This window comes from Melospiza melodia, chromosome 15, assembly GCF_035770615.1.
Source record: "Melospiza melodia melodia isolate bMelMel2 chromosome 15, bMelMel2.pri, whole genome shotgun sequence".
NCBI lineage: Eukaryota > Metazoa > Chordata > Aves > Passeriformes > Passerellidae > Melospiza > Melospiza melodia.
This window is the reverse complement of record NC_086208.1, coordinates 16,227,620-16,250,653: the sequence shown is the minus strand read 5'-3', so window position 1 is coordinate 16,250,653 and position 23,034 is coordinate 16,227,620. Positions and strand designations below refer to the sequence as shown.

Genomic DNA, 23,034 nt, shown 5'->3' with positions numbered 1-23,034 from the left:
CCAGGTGAGAGAAGGACATCAAAAATGCCCCACAAAAGTCAGCACCATACCTCATTGGCAGCATTCAAAGCAGATTTTCAAAGAATGTCAACCAGTTCAAATCCAGAGTGAATTGGACACAAACCTATCAAAGGCAGAGATGGAGATAATCATGTGAAAACTGGGAGATTCTGCTGAAGCACCAGCCTGGAACAGCAGAACAGAAATTACCATTGGGGTAATTACACTGACATTTAAGCTTTCAAAACAGAAAATGCCTAAAATATGCAGTAATATGTTGTATCTTTGACTCACAAGAGGAACGGGAGATGAAAGCACAGGTAATATTCCTTTGATGTTTGAACTACATACTCAGGTCTCCTGCCTTGACTTCTGGGGTTTTTTTATTTGCTAATTGTGCTTTGGTAGTGCTTCGAAGGCATTAAATTTCTCAAATTAAGGCATGTTGCCCTACTCCAGATATAGCTTTCCTCTTGAGAGCCAGGGAGAAGAGCATTGCTGGCATTTTAAGTTCAAATGCCCAGCAGAGAATTGGAAGATCCACAGACATCATTTCCATGACCCTTTTTCACCTTTGCATCTTCCTGATGAGGAAAACCAGGAGATTCTCCCTTTATATCCAGCAGAAGAGGATTTTATCCCGCATGGGAAATTGCAGAGCACTGAACTCACCTGGGAGGTTTGGCAAAGACTCCATTCTCTTGTCCTAAAAACACATTGCCTCAGTTTCCCTGTCAAATGGATGTGATAATGATGAGCTGCCTCTTGGGAGCACTGTGAACAGTAATTTCTGGTTTTATTAGCTCTTCCAAGATGAAATATGTCATATAAATGGTCAGAGTTATTAAACTGGGCTTAATTAGCAAGGGCTTGATAGAAATTTCCATCATAAAAAGGTGTCTTTGAATACATGAAGGAGTTGGTGGACCTGATCCTGGCCCAAGGCTTCCCTTTGGTGTGGCAGAGCAGCACAAGGATGGCAAAAGGGGAACCATCCCACCCATCCCACTGCGTCCTTAAATGAGAGCCTAAGAGGAGAAGACAAGGTGTATGCTCAGGATCAGTGTGAGACAGAAATCCCAATTAATTTCTGGAGTAAACAGGGTGAAAATGAGCTTCCCAAGAATCCTGGATGCTCAAAACAATGTGAGAATTAAAAAACCAGACCCAGGTTCTAGCAGAGGAAATGTGACAAGGGGAACACAGGCTTAGTTGGGAGTTTTGCAGCACCAGTCAGATGGGATAAATCTACTTTTGTATCTTTGGTTTTCTCTAAAAGCAGAGCTCTATTTTGATGGCTGGTTTGAGGGAAAACTGAGCCACTGTCATTAAAACCCAAACTGTAATCCTAGCAAATTAGCCAAACCTCCAGGCACTCTGCTCACCAGAATTTCCTTACCAGAGGAATCTGTCACTTTGTCACTACAGAATGAGGCCAAATTTTCAAAGATGTCTCTGCAATGAGACTCACAGGTCTGGTGCTGAGCCATCAGGAGATTTGCATGCACAGTTTGGGTTTCCAACATGACAATAAGAAGTTTAACTCCAAACACAACTGTGTTGCACGAGTGCATTAAAAAAAAAAAAAAAAACAAAAAAAAAAAAAAAAACAAAGTGAGAAAAAGCCTCTTTTCATTTTCTGGGACAAGCATGAGTAAACTAAAGTGACAACTGTGCTTTTGCTTTGCATTCAGGCTCCCTTTGATTTTTCGTGAGAGCTTGGACACCCAGAAGCTGCCTTCATAGGAGCTAAGGAGGAAAATAAAAGAAGTTTTGAAAACTTCTCCTGCGTTGAAATCAATGGATGTTGAGCACTGAAGTTATGAATACCACTCTCCTGAAATTTTTTGTGTTGATTACAAAACTGCCTCTAGATCCTTAGGGGGGGATATAGGTGTTCAAGATATTAGGGGGCACAGTGATGGATGGTGATGGTTTTAAACAGAAATAGGTTAGATTAAGATTAGATACCAGGAATAAATTCTCCCCTGTGAGGGTGGTGAGGCCGTGGCACAGAGAATCTGTGGCTGCCTCATCCCTGGCAGTGTCCAAGGACAGGTTGGATGGGGCTTGGAGCACCTTGGCATAGTGAAAAATGTCCCTGCCCATGGCACGGGGGATGCAAAGAGATGATCTTTGCAACCCAAAGCGCTCTGGGATCCTGTGGCTCTGTGACTCCATGAGGATGGATCTGTGGTGAGGGTGTGAGTGCAGCTCTCTGTGCCAGCAGGGACAGCAGGGCTGAGCTGGGTCACTGCTCACTCCCTGCTCCAGTGCAGGGGGCTGAGACCCCGCAGGGCACCCATGTCGTGTGTGTCTGAGCAGAGCTGGGCACTTCTGATGTGGCTACAGACATCTCTGCCTTGGTGGCACCAGCTCCTGCAGTCTGCCAGATACATCAAGTGTGCTTCTAAATCTGGTGTTTATTTTTCACTCCATTTTGCCCTCCATCAGGATTGAACCAGCTGGGCACGCAGCGCTTCTCTTTCCAATTTTATCACTAACAGGTTTTGCTATGGCTCAGTTTCTTCTGCATTTTGTGTGTTTTTAAATTGGTAGCTGCTTCAATGATATTTGCAGCTAATATGTCCCTGCCCTGAGCCACATCCACTGCACTTAGAGCGTTCTATCAAATATCTGTGCCAGGGCTAGAGTGTCACAGGGTTTCATCTTTTCACCCTGTCCAAAAGGGGAGTTTGGGGTGGGCCATCGCAGGGGCTGCTGTCACACACTTCAGGTCACTCATTTACTTCCCAGATTGTCACATTAGTGCAGTTCCAAAGCAGGGTGTGCAGTCATGCAGCGACTGCTGTCCCAGTGTAAGGTGACACAGCTGGGCACTCCAGCCTGGTCTGAGATCAGTTTTTGAAACTGGGCTTTGCTTCCTACAAGTGCATTTTGTGTGCACACTCCTCTGTGTGTTTAAAGATATTTCATTATTTGTTTATGTATGAATTCATTGCATAAGTGTTCATGTTATGCCATAAAATAAATTTAAAACATTTACAAATTTATCAATCCAGAATCTTCTTTATTCTTTTTTTTTTCTCCTCTTCTTTACTGAATGACTAATGAATAAATGTTTAGGGAACCTGTTTATCATGCAGAGAAAACTTGTATTCAAGCCTTCTATTTATTTTTCTGTTTCACTCTGTGGATATCTTCACTGTGGGGCAATTTGTTTTTCTTCTGGGAGGATTTCTGCCTCAAAGGTTTTGGCCAGAATGTCATACCTGGGTTGGAGAAATCTTTTACAATTTAACAGAAATAGATGTCATTTTTAAAAGCATCTTTACTTTCCAGCAGAAGAAATACATGCACATATGGGATCCAAGCTGAAACTCTCAGAGTCTCCTCTGCCAGAAGAGTTTGTTGGGGCTGAGGGTTGGACATGTCAACCACAACCTCTTCCCTCTCCCAGGAGCAACATCTGTGAGGAGGCAATGCCCGGGGTGACAGGACAGACAGACAGGGAGAGCTGACCCTTAAACCAATTCACAGCCACCCCTTGCTTCCCATGTCATCTCCTCTAATACAAAATTTTACACTGTCCTTATTACAACTCTCGATTTTTGGCATGATTTTCAAATTGTTTATTTGTTGGGTTTGGTTTGGTCTGTTTTTTTCTACAAGAGCTGCAATCCTTGGCATTATTTTCTGCAGCTCTGAGTAAAAAAAAAAAAACACACATCATTTTCTTAGCCCAAAGCATTCACTTTGCAGATGCCCCTTACCAGATTTGCCGTAATAAACAAATTTAATAAAATAATTTGTGTTGTTCTTGGGAAGGCTGAGGGTTAAGGAGACATTTCATGAATAAAATAATCCCTGATGTACAGGTGAGCACTATCAGGAACATATACTTTCATATACTTTACATTTATGTATACTTTACACAATACTTCCTCTTATCCATACCCATTGCAGAAGCAACTCAAAACACCAGCGCAAATTTCAGTTTATGGGCAGAGGAAGTTCTGAGGAGATGGGGTTGGAGACTGAGCACTGCAAGGATCCGTTCCTCTGCAGACAGTGTGCCAGCCAAGCTCTCGCTCCCCTGCTTTGTCACCCATCTCGAGCTGCTGCTCTGGTGACAGAGCCTGGCACAGCGCAGCCAGAACCAAACGTGGCCATCCCACCATGGTCCACACGCTCCAAGGGGCTGAGGCGTCCCCTGCCAGCCCTGCTGTGGCTCTGCAGCCCCCGGCTGAGTGACAGGGCTGTGCCCAGGGCTCACCTGGCTCCGCAGGGCTCCCCGAGCAGGGGACACCAGGTGGTGCAAAGGCACCGTGCTGGATCCGGTGCCATCTGCCCTCCTGGCCACGGGCACGGAGCCTCTCGGATGTGCCAGGGAGTCCTGGCTGCCAGAGCAATCCCTCGCTGCTGCTGACAGCTTGTAGGAGGGACAGGACTGTGTCCAGATGGCCCCAGATTTGGAGGAGCTGCACTGAGAGATGGAAGCTGAACTCACCCCTCCCTGAGAGTGCTTTCTTCTCCCATATTCCCCATTTCCTGCTCCTGTCATCTGCCGTCCCTGACAGCACCAGCACTGGCAGTGCCACCCCATCCCCAGGCAGGCTGGCAGCCATCCCCACCTTCCCCCACCGCCCTGCTGAGGCCAGCCTGGGCTGCTGGGTGCCCCTTTCTGTGTGTCCCTTTCTGTGTGCCCCTTTCTGTGTGCCCCTTTCTGTGTGTCCCTCTGTGTGTCCCTCTGTGTGTCCCTTTCTGTGTGCCCCTTTCTGTGTGCTCCTTTCTGTGTGTCCCTTTCTGTGTGTCCCTCTGTGTGTCCCTTTCTGTGTGCCCCTTTCTGTGTGCCCCTTTCTGTGTGTCCCTCTGTGTGTCCCTTTCTGTGTGTCCCTCTGTGTGTCCCTTTCTGTGTGCCCCTTTCTGTGTGTCCCTTTCTGTGTGTCCCTTTCTATGTGTCCCTTTCTGTGTGTCCCTCTGTGTGTCCCTTTCTGGGTGTCCCTTTCTGTGTGTCCCTCTGTGTGTCCCTTTCTGTGTGTCCCTTTCTGTGTGTCCCCCTGTGTGTCCCTTTCTGTGTGTCCCTTTCTGTGTGCTCCTTTCTGTGTGCTCCTTTCTGTGTGTCCCTTTCTGTGTGTCCCTTTCTGTGTGCCCCTTTCTGTGTGCCCCTTTCTGGGTGCCCCTTTCTGGGTGCCCCTTTTTGGGTCCCCCTTTCTGTGTGTCCCTCTGTGTGTCCCTTTCTGTGTGTCCCTTTCTGGGTCCCCCTTTCTGGGTGTCCCTTTCTGTGTGTCCCTTTCTGGGTGTCCCTTTCTGAGTGCCCCTTTCTGGGTCTCCCTCCTCACCGCAGCCTCCTGTCTGTCTGCCCATCCCAAAAACCAAGTGACAAATCCCTTTTCCCACCATGCTGTGCCTATCCCCCAGAGACACCCTTTACACTGATTTTTTCCCATCCTTCAGCAAGATCATACTTCTTTCCCTCCCTTCCCAGATGCCCATCTTCTTTCATTCTTTCTTACAAAATCTCAGTTTCTTTTTCACCATCTTGGATCCTCTGTTCAGCCAAAATTTGTACAACTGCCTCTTTTCCTCCTTTCCCCCAACCCTCCCTTCATGGCATTCCTACATTAGAGCCTTTTCCTATCACTTAAAAAATTATACTGAGGTGACAGCGATTAAAAACATTGCCAAGACCATAGTGGATATTATGGTCAAATGTAGCAGAAAATCTGTCTCTTAAGTTGTCCCTTAATTTGAAATGGACACTGGGAGTTTTTCTTAATCTGAAATTTACCCTGTAAACAGTTTTGGATGCAAGGAGTAGTTGCAATGATGTACATGTATAACAAGGCACATGTTTCCACACAAAACAACCCCACAAAAGCCAGAAAAACTCTCACCAAATTTTCTCAGATTTGCTTTTATTTGGAATAAATTTGCTGGTAGGACCAAGAAGATTGCATCCTTTTTCTCCCACTAGCAAACAAGCCATGGACTCCCAAGATGAGAAATGCACCCCATCTCTTAATGGTGCAATTCAAGCCCATTTGTGAAGAAAACCTGCTCTTTGCTGCAAAAACAGCCCTTCTCTCTCAGAAATCTCTTTGCTCTGGAAAGTATTCTTTATTTCTTCATGACTTTTCTTTCGTCTGCCTCTTACTTATCACCTCCTTCCTTTTCTCACCAGTCACTTTGTCACCAGTGACCACTGATAGCAGCATCTTGAAATGTATGGCAAAATTCTGAGCTGGTGGGTTTTTTCCTAATTTATACTCCTGTTATTTTACCTGGTAGAACCATGCAGCATCTGATCATCAGTGTGCCTTGGTGCTCGAATTCCTTGAGCAGTGTTGTTTGGACCACAGAACTTTACCTGGTTTATTATTGGGAATTTTATGAGAGCCCCTGTGACTGATACCCCGCGTCCATCACCGTTCTTGACTGAAAACATTGCTGCTGAGCTGGGTGCGAAGGAGAAATGACACTGAGGCCACAGCCCATCTCTGAGTGCTGGTTTTGCAGCAAAATCTACTCTGAAAAAGACAGAAAGGGATCATGGAAAATTTCTAAGTGCTATAGAGGAAAGAGCTACCTTCCTTTTGCCAGGTTTGATTTCCAGAGAGGCACATAACTCCATTTTTCTGTGCACACATGTATGCATACACACACACACCTGTGCTCATGGGGAGAAATTATGTTCAGATCTCAAAGATTTAAAAACTAGACACAGTGATTTCTTACCAGGCTTTAAAGGTCCAAAGCAGCACAAAAATCTCAGAATCAATCAAATGACTGCTGAAGAACACTTAAAAATGCTGGAGATGAGGGACAACAAAGGAAATGTTAACACTTTAATATTTAAACCAACCCTTCTTGTTGTACGCAGCGCTCAACACAGAGGGAAAAAAAATTAACAAGTTGAAACTGAGACTGCCAGGCAGAACAAAAACAAAATGCTGCTTGTGGCACATTGCTTGGTGTGTGTGTGAGCATCACACCGGGCCAGTGACCCTGAGAGAGGCTGGTGCTGCTCATTCCCATTCCTCCAAGCAGCTGCTCTCAGCCTCTGGCTGGGGAAGGCCCCGTGGTGCATGGGGCAGGCTCCAAGTGACCGGGGGAGGCAGCACACACTGGCGGCTCTGCAGCCAGCAGCACGAGTGGCAGGGGCTGGGAAAGTGAAACGGATTGAAAAATCTTGCTGTATGGGGAGAAATTCATTTAACTCTTCGGTTCTAGTTCCATTGCTAAGCCAGGATAAAGCTATGGGTTAAAATTACACCCAGAGAGAGAGTTCTTCCAAAGGTGTAAAAACACCCAGAGTGTGCAGTGTGACAATGTTCACAGGGGTTTTCAGATTGGGGAAGAGGTGAGGATCTGACTCCATGTTTCAGAAGGTTTGATTTAATATTTTATTATATATATTACATTACTATTCTAAAAGAATAGAAGAGAAGGTTTCATCAGAAGGCTGGCTAAGAATAGAATAGCAAAGAATGATAACAAAGGCAGCGGTCTCAGACTCTCTGTCCGAGCCAGCTGACTGTGACTGGCCATTGATTAGAAACAACCACATGAGACCAATCCCAGATGCACCTGTTGCATCTCACAGCAGCAGATAATCAATGTTTGCATTTTGTTCCTGAGGCCTCTCAGCTTCTCAGGAGGAAAAATCCTAGGGAAAGGCTTTTCCATGAAAGATGTCTGCGACAGTGCAGTTTTATAGATGAGACATTCAGCTGGCAAATCTACCTTTTATCACGTTAAATTTAATGCAATCAATTTGCCACAGTTAATAACTTGTGTGCTAGGCTTTGTGGGGCCCTCAGATGAAGATCATTTTGTGGGTCAGGAGTGGCTGCTTCAAACCCCTCCTCACTGAGGGCCTGGGGAAGACGAAGCAATTTTGTGTGTGCTTGGATGTCCATGCATGAGCAAAGAGAAACCAGCTCTGCAAAGGCACCTCCAAAGGAGGATTCCTTCTGTTCCATCCTCCTGGTCAGAAATGGGCTTAGAAAATGAAAGCAGAACTGCTTTTATTGCTGCAGGCTGGTTGGCTTGACAGTCCCTGGTGAAACCATGCCCAGTATGGACCAGAGTGATACCCAGGTCTGCAAGGGACATCATTTTAACAGAATAGATGGGAAAGGGATTCATGTCTCCCTTTGCTTCAATTTCCACTTCTTTCTCTTTGGGTGCATCTATTAAAATTGAGAGATGTCTGCTGAGTGTAAGCAGGCGCTTGTCTGGCATAAACCATCACAGGATTTTTGAGAAACTTATGATAATCTCCAGGACCTGGCCATCAAGCTCTTTGTGAAACATTCAAGGCAATACCTCATAAAAATCTCTTTAATTTAATCCAGACTAGCTGAGAGTGGGCTACCTTCAGAGCAGTGAAAATCTGGTTGAAAAGCCACAACCAAAGTCAAGCAACAAAGGGAGAAAATTATGAAACCAACAAACCTGGGGCAGGTGTCCCCTGGAGAAAGGCTGGTGAGCTTCCCTTTAAAGGCTTGTTTTGTGCAGGGGAAGGCTCTCACCTCGCAGAGTAGCAGTTCTGTCACAGATTAATGGTCTCTTTCCATAGCAACACCTGACCCTCTCCTCCCCTTGCCTTGATTATACATACATATATACATATATATACATACAGACATACTCTCTGTCTGGGGAAAGAATGGACAGCTGACAATTTTCTGTGCCATCAGCACAATGTAATGAAAGGGAGGCTTAAAAAAAAAAAAAAAAAAAAAAAAAAAAAAAAAAAAAAAAAAAAAAAAAAAAAAAAAAAAAGAGAGAGCTGGAATGCTACTTCTAAAAAAAGAAATATGGGGTGTCACAGGATCTGCAAGCGTGTCAACAGCAGCACAACAAGGTGTTATCAGGAGCTTCAGAGAGGATCCTGCAGCTTCCTGAAGAGCCTCTAGTACACTTAGTATTGAATAAACGTGGGTGACAGCACTTTGGAAAGTGGCCACTGCTGGGGCAGCTGCAAGGAGGGCCAGGAAAAGGCAGATGCCTGCTTGGCCCCTCTCAGGCAATGCTGTAAAACTTGGTCTGCAAGTGCCTGGCTGAAATCCCAGCTGGGCTTGCATCATCCCTGGGCACAGCCCTGCAGATGAAAAGCACACACTTGGGGCTGGAGGCAGAGACATCTTTCGTGGCTTCCTTCAGCCCGTGGTGTGCAGGATGGCTCGGGCAGGGCTTGGCCTCCTGCCACCTCCTGCAAGGAGGAAAATACAAATTACAGCAAAAGCCCTGCGCCTAGAATAACACAGGGCATGGGAATGAAGTGAAGAGGAGCTGGAGAGGAAATTCTTTCCAGAAAAGGCTCCATTAGAAATATTGTATTTACAGAAAAATTAATTTTGGATAAAGAATTGTTCTGTTTTCAAAAACTGAATTTGTGCATGAAACCAACCCACTTCCAAAGAGGAAAAGGTCCCCAGGTCCAGGGATGTGCTGTAAGACCATTCAGAGTCCACACAAAGCTGCTAGTAAAAATCAAAATGAGGTTTTATCAATCCCTTGATAAAGCAGCTGGCACAGGGAGTGTCCACCAGCACTGAGCTATGGACCAGTGCAGGGGATGGTGACACTGAGGTGTTCCCAGGGTGACAAAGAACATGTCCCTCCTGCCTCCTGACCACATTTAGAGGGTATGGAAACATTTGGAGGAGGTGAATCCTACAGGAAAATGTTGGGGTAAAAGCAGATCCCCTGATCACATTAAGAGAGAAACAAAATGCTCTCGTAGAGCTCCTGAATAAAAAATAAAACTTGCACAGGAAGAGGAGATCATGTTTAAGAAATCCAGTATGGAATGGATCCACATCCCAGGGAGAAGGGAACCTGCAGGTAAATTGGAGGCTGGCAGTGACCCAAAACTGCTAAAGAGCACAATGCAAAGCATCGAGTGCCTGCTACTGATACTCCAGTGATCTGATGTGAAGAAAAGATATTGCCCAGGGGAGGAAAAAAAAATCATTCCTAGAGGCCAATAGATTAGGCAGTGTTTGTTCCAGCTGTGAGGAGCAGGAGGCAGCCTATCAACAGACCAAAATATCTTTGCATCTCTCATTAGGGCTGATGAATTTTCCCTTTTTTCCCCCCTCTGATGAAACAGATGTCCAATTCATCACATATGAAACATTTTGTTTCATCCCCCAAGATCTGGGCTCCTCACCCTGGGGCACTCCCCTGCTGGGGCTGTCCCTGTGAGCTCGGGGGCCTTGGGGCTGTGGGTCAGGAGGGATTCCTGCGTTCAAGGCCAGCAGGAGTGTTCCAGGGGAGGCTGGAACAAAGCGGGGGTTGAAATTCCCAATTTGTTAACCTCGTGGACCCTCTGAGGCTGCTCACAGCCACAGGAGTTAAAAAGGACGGGGAGAGGTGAGGGGAAAAAAAAAAAAAAAAAAAAAAGAAAAGAAAAAAAAAAGAAAAAGACAGAGCATTCCTCGCTTGATGTTATTATCCCAGGGCCGTGGTGGGCTGGGGACCACTGGGACACAACAAAGAGGCACTGCAGACATCAGAGTGCTCAGATGGAGGGTCCCACCTGCTGAAGCAAGCACAGATCTTTGACTTTGTAATCCCAGGCTCGGTCAGAAGGTTGTTAGACCCATGACCACTGGGCCTAAACCAACAGCAGGCCCCTGACTGGTAATTTCTACAGATTATACTGATAAATAGAGGATTTCTTTGAAGCCAATGCGTGTTTCTGCTCTTGCCATACACAAACCATCCTGGAAAACCACAGGTGCATTCCCTTGCATCCATGTGCATCTCCAATGAAATAAAGTCCACTAAAGCCAAAGCTATGTTCAGCTGTGTTGGAGAAACAAAAGTACACTCATGTAATGTGTAAAAAATCCTTCCAAATTAACTAAAACTAAAGAAGCTCACAGATAAAGGCAACTTCTATAAATATGATTGAAATAGTTAAAACCTAGAAAGAAAGAAAGGGTGACTTCTATAAATATGATTGAAACAGTTCAAACCCAGAAAGTAATTGTTAGCAGCAAAATCTGATGGAGTAAAACTCTCACCAAAGCATCCTCACTCTGTGTAAACTCTCAGCCTTGCAGCTGAATTAAGGGTTATCTTCTACAAAGATATCCAAACCTGATGTTCAAGACTGAAGTGAAAAAATAAACTCACAGGCTCCTTCAAAATAACAGTTTGAAATATATTGTTCACCTTTAAAATCCTGATAATTATGACACTTTTAAGCCTGGGAACCCAGGAGAACAAATTATAGTCCTGATGTTGAGCTGCAATTCCAATTCAGCATCTCCTCACAGACACACCTACTCAGTCTCTGCTGGCCAGATATTTTTATTATTTTTCTTTGTAGAAAGGTGGGAATCAGTAAATGTAGGCATAAGTTGTGATAATCACCTTAAAAGGCTGAGTTGTTTTTTTAATTTCTCTAAGGTTTTCTCTTTTTTTATGATCTATTGTGCTGAGAACAGGAAAGGTTTGCCCACCTGGGTGTCTGGAAACTTTCCTGGGGACTGTGTCAGGCTGATTTTTATGGGGACTGTGTCAAGCTGATTTTTACATATTCCCTCTTGGAGAAGACTCCTCTGCAGGGAACAGCAAGTTCAGATTTACAGTAGGGAACGCAAGACCTAAATTAGAGTTCTCACCAGTGTAAAATAAGGATAAATCACAAGAATTGTCCTCAGCTCAGCCAAGAGAACAAAGTTTCAATCAGAAGACAACTTTAATTTGGTTTATTGGTTCCCACCACACCCATTGGGAGGGATGGATGGATGGAGGGATGGATGGATGGAGGGATGGATGGAGGAACGGATGGATGGAGGAACGGATGGATGGAGGAATGGAGGCATGGAGGAATGGAGGGATGGATGGATGGATGGATGGATGGATGGATGGATGGATGGATGGATGGATGGATGGATGGATGGATGGATGGATGGAGGAACGGATGGATGGAGGAACGGATGGATGGAGGAATGGAGGCATGGAGGAATGGAGGGATGGATGGATGGATGGATGGATGGATGGATGGATGGATGGATGGATGGATGGATGGATGGATGGATGGATGGATGGATGGATGGATGGATGGAGGAATGGAGGGATGGATGGATGGATGGATGGATGGATGGATGGATGGATGGATGGATGGATGGATGGATGGATGGATGGATGGATGGAGGAATGGAGGGATGGATGGATGGATGGATGGATGGATGGATGGATGGATGGATGGATGGATGGATGGATGGATGGAGGAATGGAGGGATGGATGGATGGATGGATGGATGGATGGATGGATGGATGGATGGATGGATGGATGGATGGATGGATGGATGGAGGAATGGAGGACTGGATGGATAGATGGACAGACGGATGGATGGATGGATGGATCGCTGCCCTCCACGCCCTTCCCCGCCGGCCCCACAGGCTCGGAGGGGATCGGGGCAGTCCCGGGGCTGGGAGGGCGCGGATTTTCCGCAGATGTTCTGCGGATGTGCTGCAGATGTTCCGCAGATGTTCCACTGATGCTCCGCTGATGTTCCGCGGATGTGCCGCGGATGTGCCGCGGGTGCGGGACCCCCGGCACGGCCTGAGGGCGCAATTAGCATTATCTTGATGAATTTCTAGCCAGCGAGTCCTTGCTGTGCCTTTCAGAAGTCGCAGGGCACTCTGTCCCCATCTGTTCCTTTATGATTATTACTTTACTTTTTTTTTTTCTTTTTTTTTTTTTTAATAGTAATCATCGACCTGATATAGATGGCTGGGGGAAAGGGGGGGTGATGTGGCTCCTACAGCGTCAATCAAAACTCTTTCTCCAGCCCTCCCCACACGACCACTTTCTATCTCCCAGCTGTACTGGCAAGATGTTCTTAGCCAAATACATGATTCTATTAATGAGCACTTATATTTGCTAAGGAATGCAAATTCTTTCTCTCCGTGTATTATTAGCTGTATCAGAATGTTTGTCCTTTCAGTGCTCTTTGAAGTTGAAGGAGGAAAGGCTGCTGTGTGGCACTGAGAAGGGAAAAAATATGAGAGAGAGGAAAAAAACACTTCTAACTCCTCGGGGTTTTTATTTGTTCTCTTGCCAAAACCGCCAAAGGTAGCAAAAGTTACAGAAATTATTTAAAATCTGCGGTCTTTTCCCTCCAAATTAGATAGATTTTTTCCCAACTGATCATTCCCTTTTCATAATAATGCGATCTAATGAACAGCCTGGTTTGAATTTGCTTTATAAAATAATCTCTCAGATGCTCCAGAGAATCTATTACGCGTGGGATGGAAACAAATCCAATTGCCTCCCGGAACACGAGAGCGGCTCTTTTCGGCTCTTTGGGCTACAAACGAGAACCCTCTGCACCCTCTCGCCTGCTCGGCCGGTTCGGGGCTGATGGAGTGACCCGCGGGGCTGAGCGCGGTGCCCGCTCCAGCGGGAATTCCCGCGGGATGCGCAGGGCTGATTCCGGTGCCCGCTCCAGGTTCCAGCCGGGAATTCCCGAGGGCACTGCAGGGCTCAGAGCGGTGCCCGCTCCAGCCGGGAATTCCTGCAGGATGCTCGGGGTTTATTCCGGTGCCCGTTCCAGCGGGAATTCCCGCAGAATGCGCAGGGCTGAGCCCGGTGCCCGTTCCAGGCTCCAGCCGGGAATTCCCGCGGGGTGCGCGGGGCTGATCTCAGTGCCCGCTCCAGCCGGGAATTCCCGCAGGGTGCGCGGGGCTGATCTCAGTGCCCGCTCCAGCCGGGAATTCCCGCAGGGTGCTCAGTTTGCGCGGCCGAAGCGCCTCTGGCTGCGGGCTGGAAGCGGAGCGCGGCCGCGGGGGATCCGCAGGGATCCTCACCCACCCCAGATCCTCACCCACCCCAGATCCTCACCCACCCCAGATCCTCACCCACCCCAGATCCTCACCCACTCGATGCCCTCACCCACCCCAGGTCCTCGCCCCCGAGTGAAGTTTTTATTCCAGATAAACCGGGGGGAGCTGGGGGGAAGGGGGATGGATGAAAGGGGGCCCCCGCGTCAGCTCAACTTTTGTCATGTATCACTTTTCCTCTTGAAAGGTGTTATAACAGCAATTCAATTACAATAAATAGTGTACATCATCCTCACAGCTGGAAAATTCTGTAACTAACTGTGACCAAACGTTGTAAAGGAATATAGCTTAACCAGTATTACTTTTTCTTTTTCTTTTTTTTTTTCTTTTTTTTTTTTCCTTTTTTTTTTTTTTTTTTTTTTTTTTTTTTGTTGCTGACCACAGGTTAATTAATTTCAAGGAGCTTAGTATATCTAAACAGAAACACACTGTGATGCTGGCAAGACATCATAAAATATAAAACGTGGAATTAGGGAGATCATGTGAAATCTCCACAGCAGCAGCGTTTGGCGCCTGGGAATAATTCTGGCCGTGCCTCCCCTCCTTTCCCGGTGCCCCAAACGCACGGGAGGCACCGAGCGCTCTGCAAACAGCTCGGGGCACGGCTGGCACCCTCAGTGGGACACAATGGGACACCCACCCGCGGCTGGGGCTGTGTGTGCCACCCGCCGGCACCTCCAGCGTGTCCGCGAAGGGGACACACTCGGGGCATTCTATACATTACAGGCCGTACCTATAGATTCTGCTTAAACACTCGCTGCCAGCCCGGGATTAACCCCGTGCAGGATGCAATGAGGTTTTCACCTCAAGGCTGCGAGGTGCTCATAGGAACAGGGGTGCGAGAAAAACCCCAAATCCCCCCTCAGTGTGAAAAACCCGGGGGAAAACCCGAGCGCAGCTCCCCTTTCCACTCTCGGCACAACCCGCTGCCACCTCCCGCCGCAATCCTGGGGAGATTTCAGGAGGATTTCATTGATTTGGGGGTGTACGGAAAGGTGCTGCGTGCCGTGGGAGGTGTTTGCAGCCCGACGCGTGGAATTGGGGTGGTTTCACCTCCGAGCTGGGAACACGCGTGGAGGGGGAGCAAGGGATGCCCCCGGAGCGGAGCCGGGATGGGGCAAGGGGAGGCACATCCAGCACCCAGATCCGGCTGGGATTGATCCCTCTGGGATGTCCTGCGTGGCCGTGGGGCAGCGGGAGGGGAGGATGGGTGATGGAGGCGGGGCGGGATGAATATGGGATGGGGCGTCCCGGTTTGGGGAATTCAAGCCAACACACCTCCCGGAGTTATTGAGACAGAATGAGAGGCAGGTGGGTTTCCCTGAGGAAAGGAGACAGGATGGGGCCCGTCCGCCAGCTCCTGCCCCGATTTAGGGACTGTTTCACCAAATCATCAGGAGAGCTCCCATTATTTTCCACGTTTCTTAGCGAGCTGTTGGCCACGCTTCAAAACAAAAAGAAAAGCAGGGGGAAAAAAACTTTAAAAAAGAGAAAAAATAACCCCCTCAAAATCCACTCTCCGTTTGTGAAAACTTTATTGGGTGGAAAAAAAAAAAAAAAAAAAAAAAAAAAAAAAAAAAAAAAAAGAAGTCATTCCATGGATCGTCCTGTTTTTCTTTAGAAAGGGAGAAAACACAAAATCGCCGCTTCCAAATTGCAATCGGCAGCGCAGAACAAAGGTCCGAACCCCCGCGTTTTGCAGTTGTCAGGACAATCTTGTCCATCTCTGGGGTGAAAGGAATACAAATTCCCCCCTCCTCTCCCTCAGCCCGCGGGAGGGGGCATCGCCGCTCCAGCCCTGCGCCCACCGCCCGCCCCGCAAGCCGCCTCCTTAATATTTCAGTTTTCCTCCTCTTCCCAAGTAAAACTTTGAGAGTTAAACCCCTGCCCCACGTCCTTGCCCGGAACGGCAACGATTTCCTCCTGCCAAGTTCGTTTGCTGCTTTTCCTCCCCTCCCTCCCCTCTGACCAGGTACGAGCTCCCCGCAGCGGGACGGGACCTTGCCAGAGATTAAAAAATATCCACGAGATGCGAGCGCAAACGTGCTGGTTTACAGGGCAGCTCCGTGGCAAAGTTAGGACTTTCGTAATCTTTTTCGGCTTTCTTTTTTTTCCCCTCCGAGAATTAAATTTGTTCAGCTGAAAGCGGGGGAATTCGGCAGAAGCTGGAATTTATGTTGCACATGTGGAAAATTCTAGGATTTTTTTTTTTCCTCAAGTAGGGAAATGTTTCTTAAAAATTGGCTTATTTCTGTTTCTCCGCACTCCCCGTAGAACGTTTTTAATCGTGCTTCTTTCTAACTGTGTTTCTCCGATTTTCTGTCTTTATTCCCCCATTTCTAAAGTTGCGCCCGAAAGTCTGGATTGCAAACACGTCACCATCCAGGTACAGGCACAAAAACCCCGAATCCTCCTCATTCTGGTTCATCTTTTCAGGGAGAAAAAACAAAAGCTCCCCCCCAAAAGATATTTCTAATAATCCTTTGAAACAACCTATTTCTGTGTGTTCGAATTATTTTATTTTAATTTCTTTAGCCTTGTTTATTATCTTCAAAAAAATTGCTTCCACTACCGCTTAGGTTTATTTTTGTGACATAACTCTGAAATATTCCCAGCAGAGCAAAATACACCCCAAACGCATCCCTCCAAAGTTTTTTTGTTTTATTTTTCTTCACACCCTCAAGTTCGTTTTCAATTTTTCCTCTTAAAGTTCTCGTCCTTCATTTAGAAAAAGTGGGGTCCACGAAAAATGAGGGGGTTATTTGTTAATTAACTGGCTGCTTCAGATGGCAAGGGGAAAAAAAGGGGAAAAAAAAGAAGAATGTTTTGTTCATTATTGAGATGTCATTTGCCAGAGTTACCACTGTCACATTTGGGGAGGAGCGGGGGAACGGGAAACTTTGGCGGTTTCACACACAGACTTTCTTATCACAACTTTAACAACGTAAATATCCTCATTTTAGGCATTTTGCAGAGGTTATTTTCTGCTTCCCAGCATGGCAAGGGTGGTTATGTTTTATTTCTGAAAAGATTGTGAAACTTCAGTTACTCAGTGAAGTCCGAATCCTTTTTCATCCTTTCCAAGGACAAAAAAAAAATTCATCTTTCTTGTAAATATGTTTTTCTTAATAAAGAAAAAAAAATTATATGTGTATATATATATATATAAATGGTAAATGGTCAATTACCAAAAGCACATTTTCGCTGCTTCCCTGTCCTCTCTTTACCTGAAGCAGCACACACGGCACCACAGAAATTGATTTTAAAATATCAACCCCACAAAAATCCATGCAGGATGAGCAGTACCGGGCACTTTTCGCTAATTCTTAGGACCTGTCTTGCAGAGCACCCAGGAATTAAATGCAAACTGGGAAACTTTGGGGCGGTTCGAGGTGCCAAGCACTCGCCTCGGAGCTAATTAGGACAGAGCATCCCGGCAAGGTCCGGTTTCCCAGCCCAGCTCGTTTCCTTTGGAAAGTTACCCGCAGCATTTCTTTTAGAAACCACAATAATTAGACCTGAGCTAACTACTCTTCCTCCTGGTCAACAAATCAATGGCAATTAATTTGAAATAGCTGAGATGATAAAACACTTCCTATTGCACCTGACCTTGCCAAAAGAGCTATAAATAGAATATACTGAATATATGTTTTAACTCAATTCCCGTTGCTTTAATCCTTCTTTTGCTGTTCTTCGGCTCACAGGACGCTTCTAAATTTTCTATTTCCTTCCGTTTTTATAACTTATTTTTTCAGACTTTAAACATACTTTATTAGAACGATTTAATATTTTTAATAAAACAATAACGGTAGGAGATGTTTGTAGCAAAAATCACCTAGTTACATTAAGTTCGAGTAAAAAAAATATATCTCGTGGAAGAATATAGGGTGAGTGATACAGTATTAACACGGATACCCATGTAGCCAGTATTTTATCACTTGTGCACACTGTTTCAGAGGACCTGGATTGATCTAAAATTGAAATTGTAGAGAAGAGGAAGGTGATGGGGTGGGAGGACTGCAAAGGGAAGAGATCAGAAACGTTTAGGTGTGGAATATTAATTATGAAACACGCAACTCTCTTCACTTTTCTTTGCTCGGTAAGAAAGCCTCGTCTTCCCCCGCTCCCCCTCTTGCTCCTTCTCCCTCTCTTTTATTGGAAAGAGGATCCTAAATTCCTTTTGACTGATAGGAAGTTACAAGACAAGATGCTATTTTCCCTTTCTTTTCTGACAACTCTGTCATCCCCGGGATCATAGTCATGTCAGAGTGTCTGTCTGGGAGAAGAAGAAGAAGAAGGAAAAAAAAAAAAAATCAGTGGAGCCTGTGGCCATCTTTGCATCAAAATTTTCCAGACCTCTATTTTTGATTGTGATCCCGCTGATCTGAGTTTGAAATGCGAACACAGCAAAGCCCCTAAGCCTTCAATCGTGTGAAATTTTCAAAAGATCTCTAGAAGCAATCTCAGGCTGTCTGACCCCTGACAGGCGGAGATCTCTTTATACCTCTCTCTGCCAGCACTTCATTTGTTGGAATATCTTTCAGATTTGCACCTCCAGATGACAACCTGAGTGTTTATTATGTGTATGAATCTGAAATCTTCGCTGCAGTACAAAGGAGACGTCTTAAACATCATGTTTAATTTCAGATCATAATTACCTGCTCCTCTTTTGCTTCTAATTATCTATTCCTCCTTCCTCTCTGTGGCATGTTGATATTTTGTTGATTCTCCCTTTTAATCAGCCTTTCTTGCTTACTTTTTTTTTTTTTCCATTTTTTTTTTAGTATTACTTTAGTCCACGGGGGAATTAAACATGTCACAGTGGACACACACATCATGCCTATGTGGAGAGATAAAATTCCAGCCATGACTGCTCGCTCCCTATGGCTCTCTGCATACATGGATGTGCTCTGGAGAAATAATAACTATTCCTGCCATTATAATCCAGGTTGTTAGTATGCTTCATCTCCCATCAGTTTAAATTGGCAGCAGTGTTTATGTTTTGTCCCGTGACGTAGCAGCAATGTCATTTGATAGCAACCAAAGCAGCCGGAGCCCTTTAGCGTCCCTCCTTTCAGGAAAGCAGGAAGGGAGGGGGCAAGGAGGAATGGGGAAAATACAAATAATGTATTAAACAAAACACCCCCAAACACCTCTAACTTTCCCCCTTTTCTTTAAGGGGAGGTTTGTCTCTTTCCTGCCCTCCTGTTCACCTGTTTTAAGAAACCCTCTGTTGTCCAGGCTCTTTGGAGAGGGAGATGGAGCTGGTGGTGCCGATCCTGGTTATTCTTATTACATTTTACATTGCTGGCATTAAAATCTCAGGTGGAACAGCCGTCCATGGAAAGCATGGTGGGTGCCATCCCGAGTGCCCAGCTCGCTGTCACAGGCTGGCTAAGGCAGAACCCCGCCTTGCTCCACAGCTAAAAAAGGGGGAATCAATGATTCCTGTGGCATGGAAAAGCCCGCAGAGGTGGGAGGCTGTGCGGGATCCCCGGCGTCCCCGGCGACCTCCCATCTCTTCCAAGGTGCTTAGGAGTTGAAGATATTTTTTTTTTTTCCCTCCCTCTGGGGATTTCACATCATTTGTCCCTACCCCGATGCTGTGGACCTGTGGTGTTGCTCTGCTGAACTTATGAAAATATCTCCTCCTTGGTTGAGTTTGCCCCGAAAACGCTTTGCCTATGTGTTCGGCTGTTTCTGTGTTTATCCATTTTTCCCATAAAACTTGTATTAAAACAAAATGTTACTTTTCTTTCTCTCAGGAGCTGTGTATAGAGACCCTCCCTTTTTGAAATAGACCGCAGGGACTGTCATTAGATCAGATGGCAAGCCTTTATAGAAAGTGTTTTGCATAATTACATACCAAAGCCAGAATAGTCACCCTCACATTTTATGGGTCACAAACCATCAACAATTGGCACATTATTGTCCAAGAAACCCAGTCCATTCACTGATAGAGAAAACTAGACTGCCTAATCTAGAACTGAAGAAGATTGAAATTTCTTCTAACAAGAACCCAGAGAAGATTATTTTCAAACTGACAACGTGTTTACATATAGTTATAAAGTTCAGAGGACCGGTGGGGAGAGAGAAAGGGTATAAACCACTAAACATGATTAAGAATCGCACAGTGGCCTAATATAGATGGTTCATCAAAAAGGAACAGACTGAAAGCTCCCCCCCAACCCCGCCCGCCCCCCCCGCCAGCCCCTCTCCTTTTCAGATCTGTTCCCTTTTCTACCGTTGTGATTCAGTAATTAAGATATTCTTATTTGGACAGACAGCTCCTCTGGTAACTGAATAATATTAGTTCCCTTTGATGTCAAACTTTTGACAGTTATCACACTAGCATTGGGCAATTTAGCACAAATGCCCTCTTTTTTTTTTTTTTTTTTTTTTTTAAGGGGGGAAAAAAAAAAAGTCTTTGAAGAAAAGTAATAAGTGTGATCGCTATCAGCAAATGATGTAAATCTCAGTGGACAGGCATCCCTGGGTATAAATTACATTTTGTTGTATATAATGAAGCGAGTTTTGTTTTTACCTCATTCCCTTATCAACGTCCAAAATTAAGGCAATAATCCCACTTCCTTCACACCGATTCACCGCAGTCCCTCTTCCCCCGCCCCCCCCCCCCCCCCTCCATGATTATTTTCTTTTTTTCTTTCACAGGAAAATTGGACGGGTTTCCAAGCCCTCCCTCCCTGCCCCGCTTCCCACCCACCCAGCGCAGCGCGGAGCCACCGGCGCTGCCGAGCGGGGCAGCGGCCCCGGCCCGGCTGCGGCTCCACCTGAGCCCCTCCGGCCTCGCCCTGGAGCCCCTCCTTGTGCCACGGGCAAAAAAAAACACCCGGCAACCCAACAACCCAAACCCCGCAACCCAACAACACAAACCCCGCAGCCCTTCGCTTGTGGTGGATGGCATTGGCAGGGTGGAATTGTAGTAGTAGTAGTAGTAATAATAATAATAATAATAATAATAATAATAATAATAATAATAATAATAATAATAATAGTTTTAAAGTGAGTCCCCGAGCTGGATTTTGCGAGCCCAGCTGGTTGGGAATAGAACCAGTTCCTACGAGGAGTGGTGAAATGAGGGGGGGGTGTGGATTGCAAACATTGCAAGATCCAGCTCGGGACTTTGGGAGGAGGGGGTCTCCTGAGGGCTGTTCGCCTCTCCCCAGCATCCCCTGTCCCCGGGCAGGAGCTTCTCAGTGCAGCTTTAGGGATGAGCCCCCCACTTGCCCCCCGGGTACCGAGTGGAGATGGGGCGCAGAGATGGATTTATTCTGATTTATTCTGCTTTTTCCATCATAACTTTGGTGGAGGGGGGCGGGGATGGGGGGGGGGATGAATCCAGCTCTCGCCAGGTTTGCCTTATCGCGAGATCTGGGCAATTAAAATAACATTAAATGGAAATTGAAAGAAATATTATGAACCCACTCTTTAGTTCTTAGTGGAGGCGCACGGAGGGAGGTGTAGGGCTGGAGGAGGGCGCAGCTCCCTGGCTGCAGTGTCCTCGCTAATCCCGCGGTCAGCCGGGACAGCTGGGGTGGAAGTGGCGCGTCCCCGTGCGCCGCCAAGCTCCATCCATCCTCCCCATCCATCCATCCATCCATCCATCCATCCATCCATCCATCCATCCATCCATCCATCCATCCATCCATCCATCCATCCATCCATCCACCCTCCCACGGCTCCGCGGGCACGGGCAGCGCCCCGAGCCGCCCCGCGGGGCCCGAGCAGCGCCCCCGGTCCCTCCCCAGCGCTCAGCCCGGCCCGGGGGTGCCGCCCGTGGGCTCCTCCCGGCGCGGCCCCGGCCGGCCCTCCCTTCCCTCCCCGCCTAATTAGCGGCCGTGGGGAGCGCCCTGATTAATTTAAATGCTTTTTGTAACACTGTACGGGTGAGAGCCGTGTCTGCGGCCGCCGACGGGTTATATTATTTTCGGGCTCGGGTTTCGGTGGCCCGGGAAGGGGGGAAGCGCGGCGGGATCGCCGAGGATGCGTTTGTGCTTCCCGGGCGATAACGCCGCTCGCCCCCAGGGAAGCGGCCGGGCTTTTCTGGACGCTTCGCTCCAAAAGGCTATCCTCGTGTTGTGTAACATTTTCCGAGGATTTTCATTACACGTTCGAGCCAAAGGTAACACAATCAGAGAGGGGAAAGTTTCTTTCCGTGGCCTTTTTCCCGATGCCGGCACCCCGGCGCTGGTCGGGCCGGGCGCTCGCCCGCCCGAGGCGAGGCCAGCTCGGGGCTGTGGCCCGAGGGCTGTGACACGAACTGGGCCCAGCTCGCCCCACAGACTCCTACCGTAAACATAAATCTTCGCCTGCCGCTTTCTCCGCATCCTCCGTGCGAATAAACCTCGGGGAAAGCTCCCTGGAGCTCCTGGGAATTCCACGCAGGGTGTGGGGCGAGGGGAGCGCGTCCCCCCAGTGCGGCGGGGCTGTGGGACAGGCAGGGGACACTGAGCCCCGCACGGGCCGGGGTCGGCACCCATGGACCCCCCTGGCAAGCGCGGATCCGTTCCCGCCCCACCCCGCGCTCCCCGCAGCTGCTGCTTCAAACTGGGGGCACTGGGAGTCACTGGGGCAACCTGCGCTTGCAACAGGTATAGAAGGCATTTTCCCTCCTCCCGAGCTCTTCTCTAAACAGAGAGGCTATTTTTTTCTCCGAGAGAAAGAGGTCCCTGCGGAGGATCTGTTGTTTTTCTTAGGGAAATAAAAAAAAAAAAATTTAAAAAAAGAAAAAAAAGAAGAAAAATGTATCTGGTTCTCCATATTTTTCAAGGATAAAGACTTGAGAAGTGCAATGTAAGAGACAGCTTCGGCTTCGGAGAGAGTGTAGTCAGACAAGGAACTTCAAATAAAGTCCTTGAGCGGCGAAAGAGAAAGTGCGGAAACTTTCCCAAAGGTCACCTTTAAAGCAGCAGAGAAACTTCTCTCTCAACTTCTCTGCTCTGACATTTCTCGGGGGGGGGGGGGAAGGTGAGGGCGCCAAGACTCGCCTAAAATCGATAACACTTTGTAGAAAGAAGCCCGGGTAACATCTCAGACACCCCCCCAGCCCCAATTCCCAGCCCGTGGCCCGCGTTTGTGGCCGCCGCTCCCGCGCTCCGCCCGCGGCCGCGCTCGGGTGTGCGCGGAGCTCCGCGCTGGGGCGCGCACCTCTGCCCCTCGCCACCTCTGCCCCTCGCCACC

The 23,034-nt window shown here is 47.3% G+C and overlaps 1 long non-coding RNA gene across 1 annotated transcript in view; it reads right to left on the bottom strand.

Moving 5' to 3' along the window:
- Positions 1-23,034, bottom strand: part of LOC134425029 (uncharacterized) — a 32,347-nt gene that overhangs the window by 321 nt on the left and 8,992 nt on the right. The window contains exon 2 of the long non-coding RNA XR_010029572.1: positions 51-124. This is a non-coding gene — a long non-coding RNA (uncharacterized LOC134425029). The remainder of the gene's footprint in view (positions 1-50; positions 125-23,034) is intronic.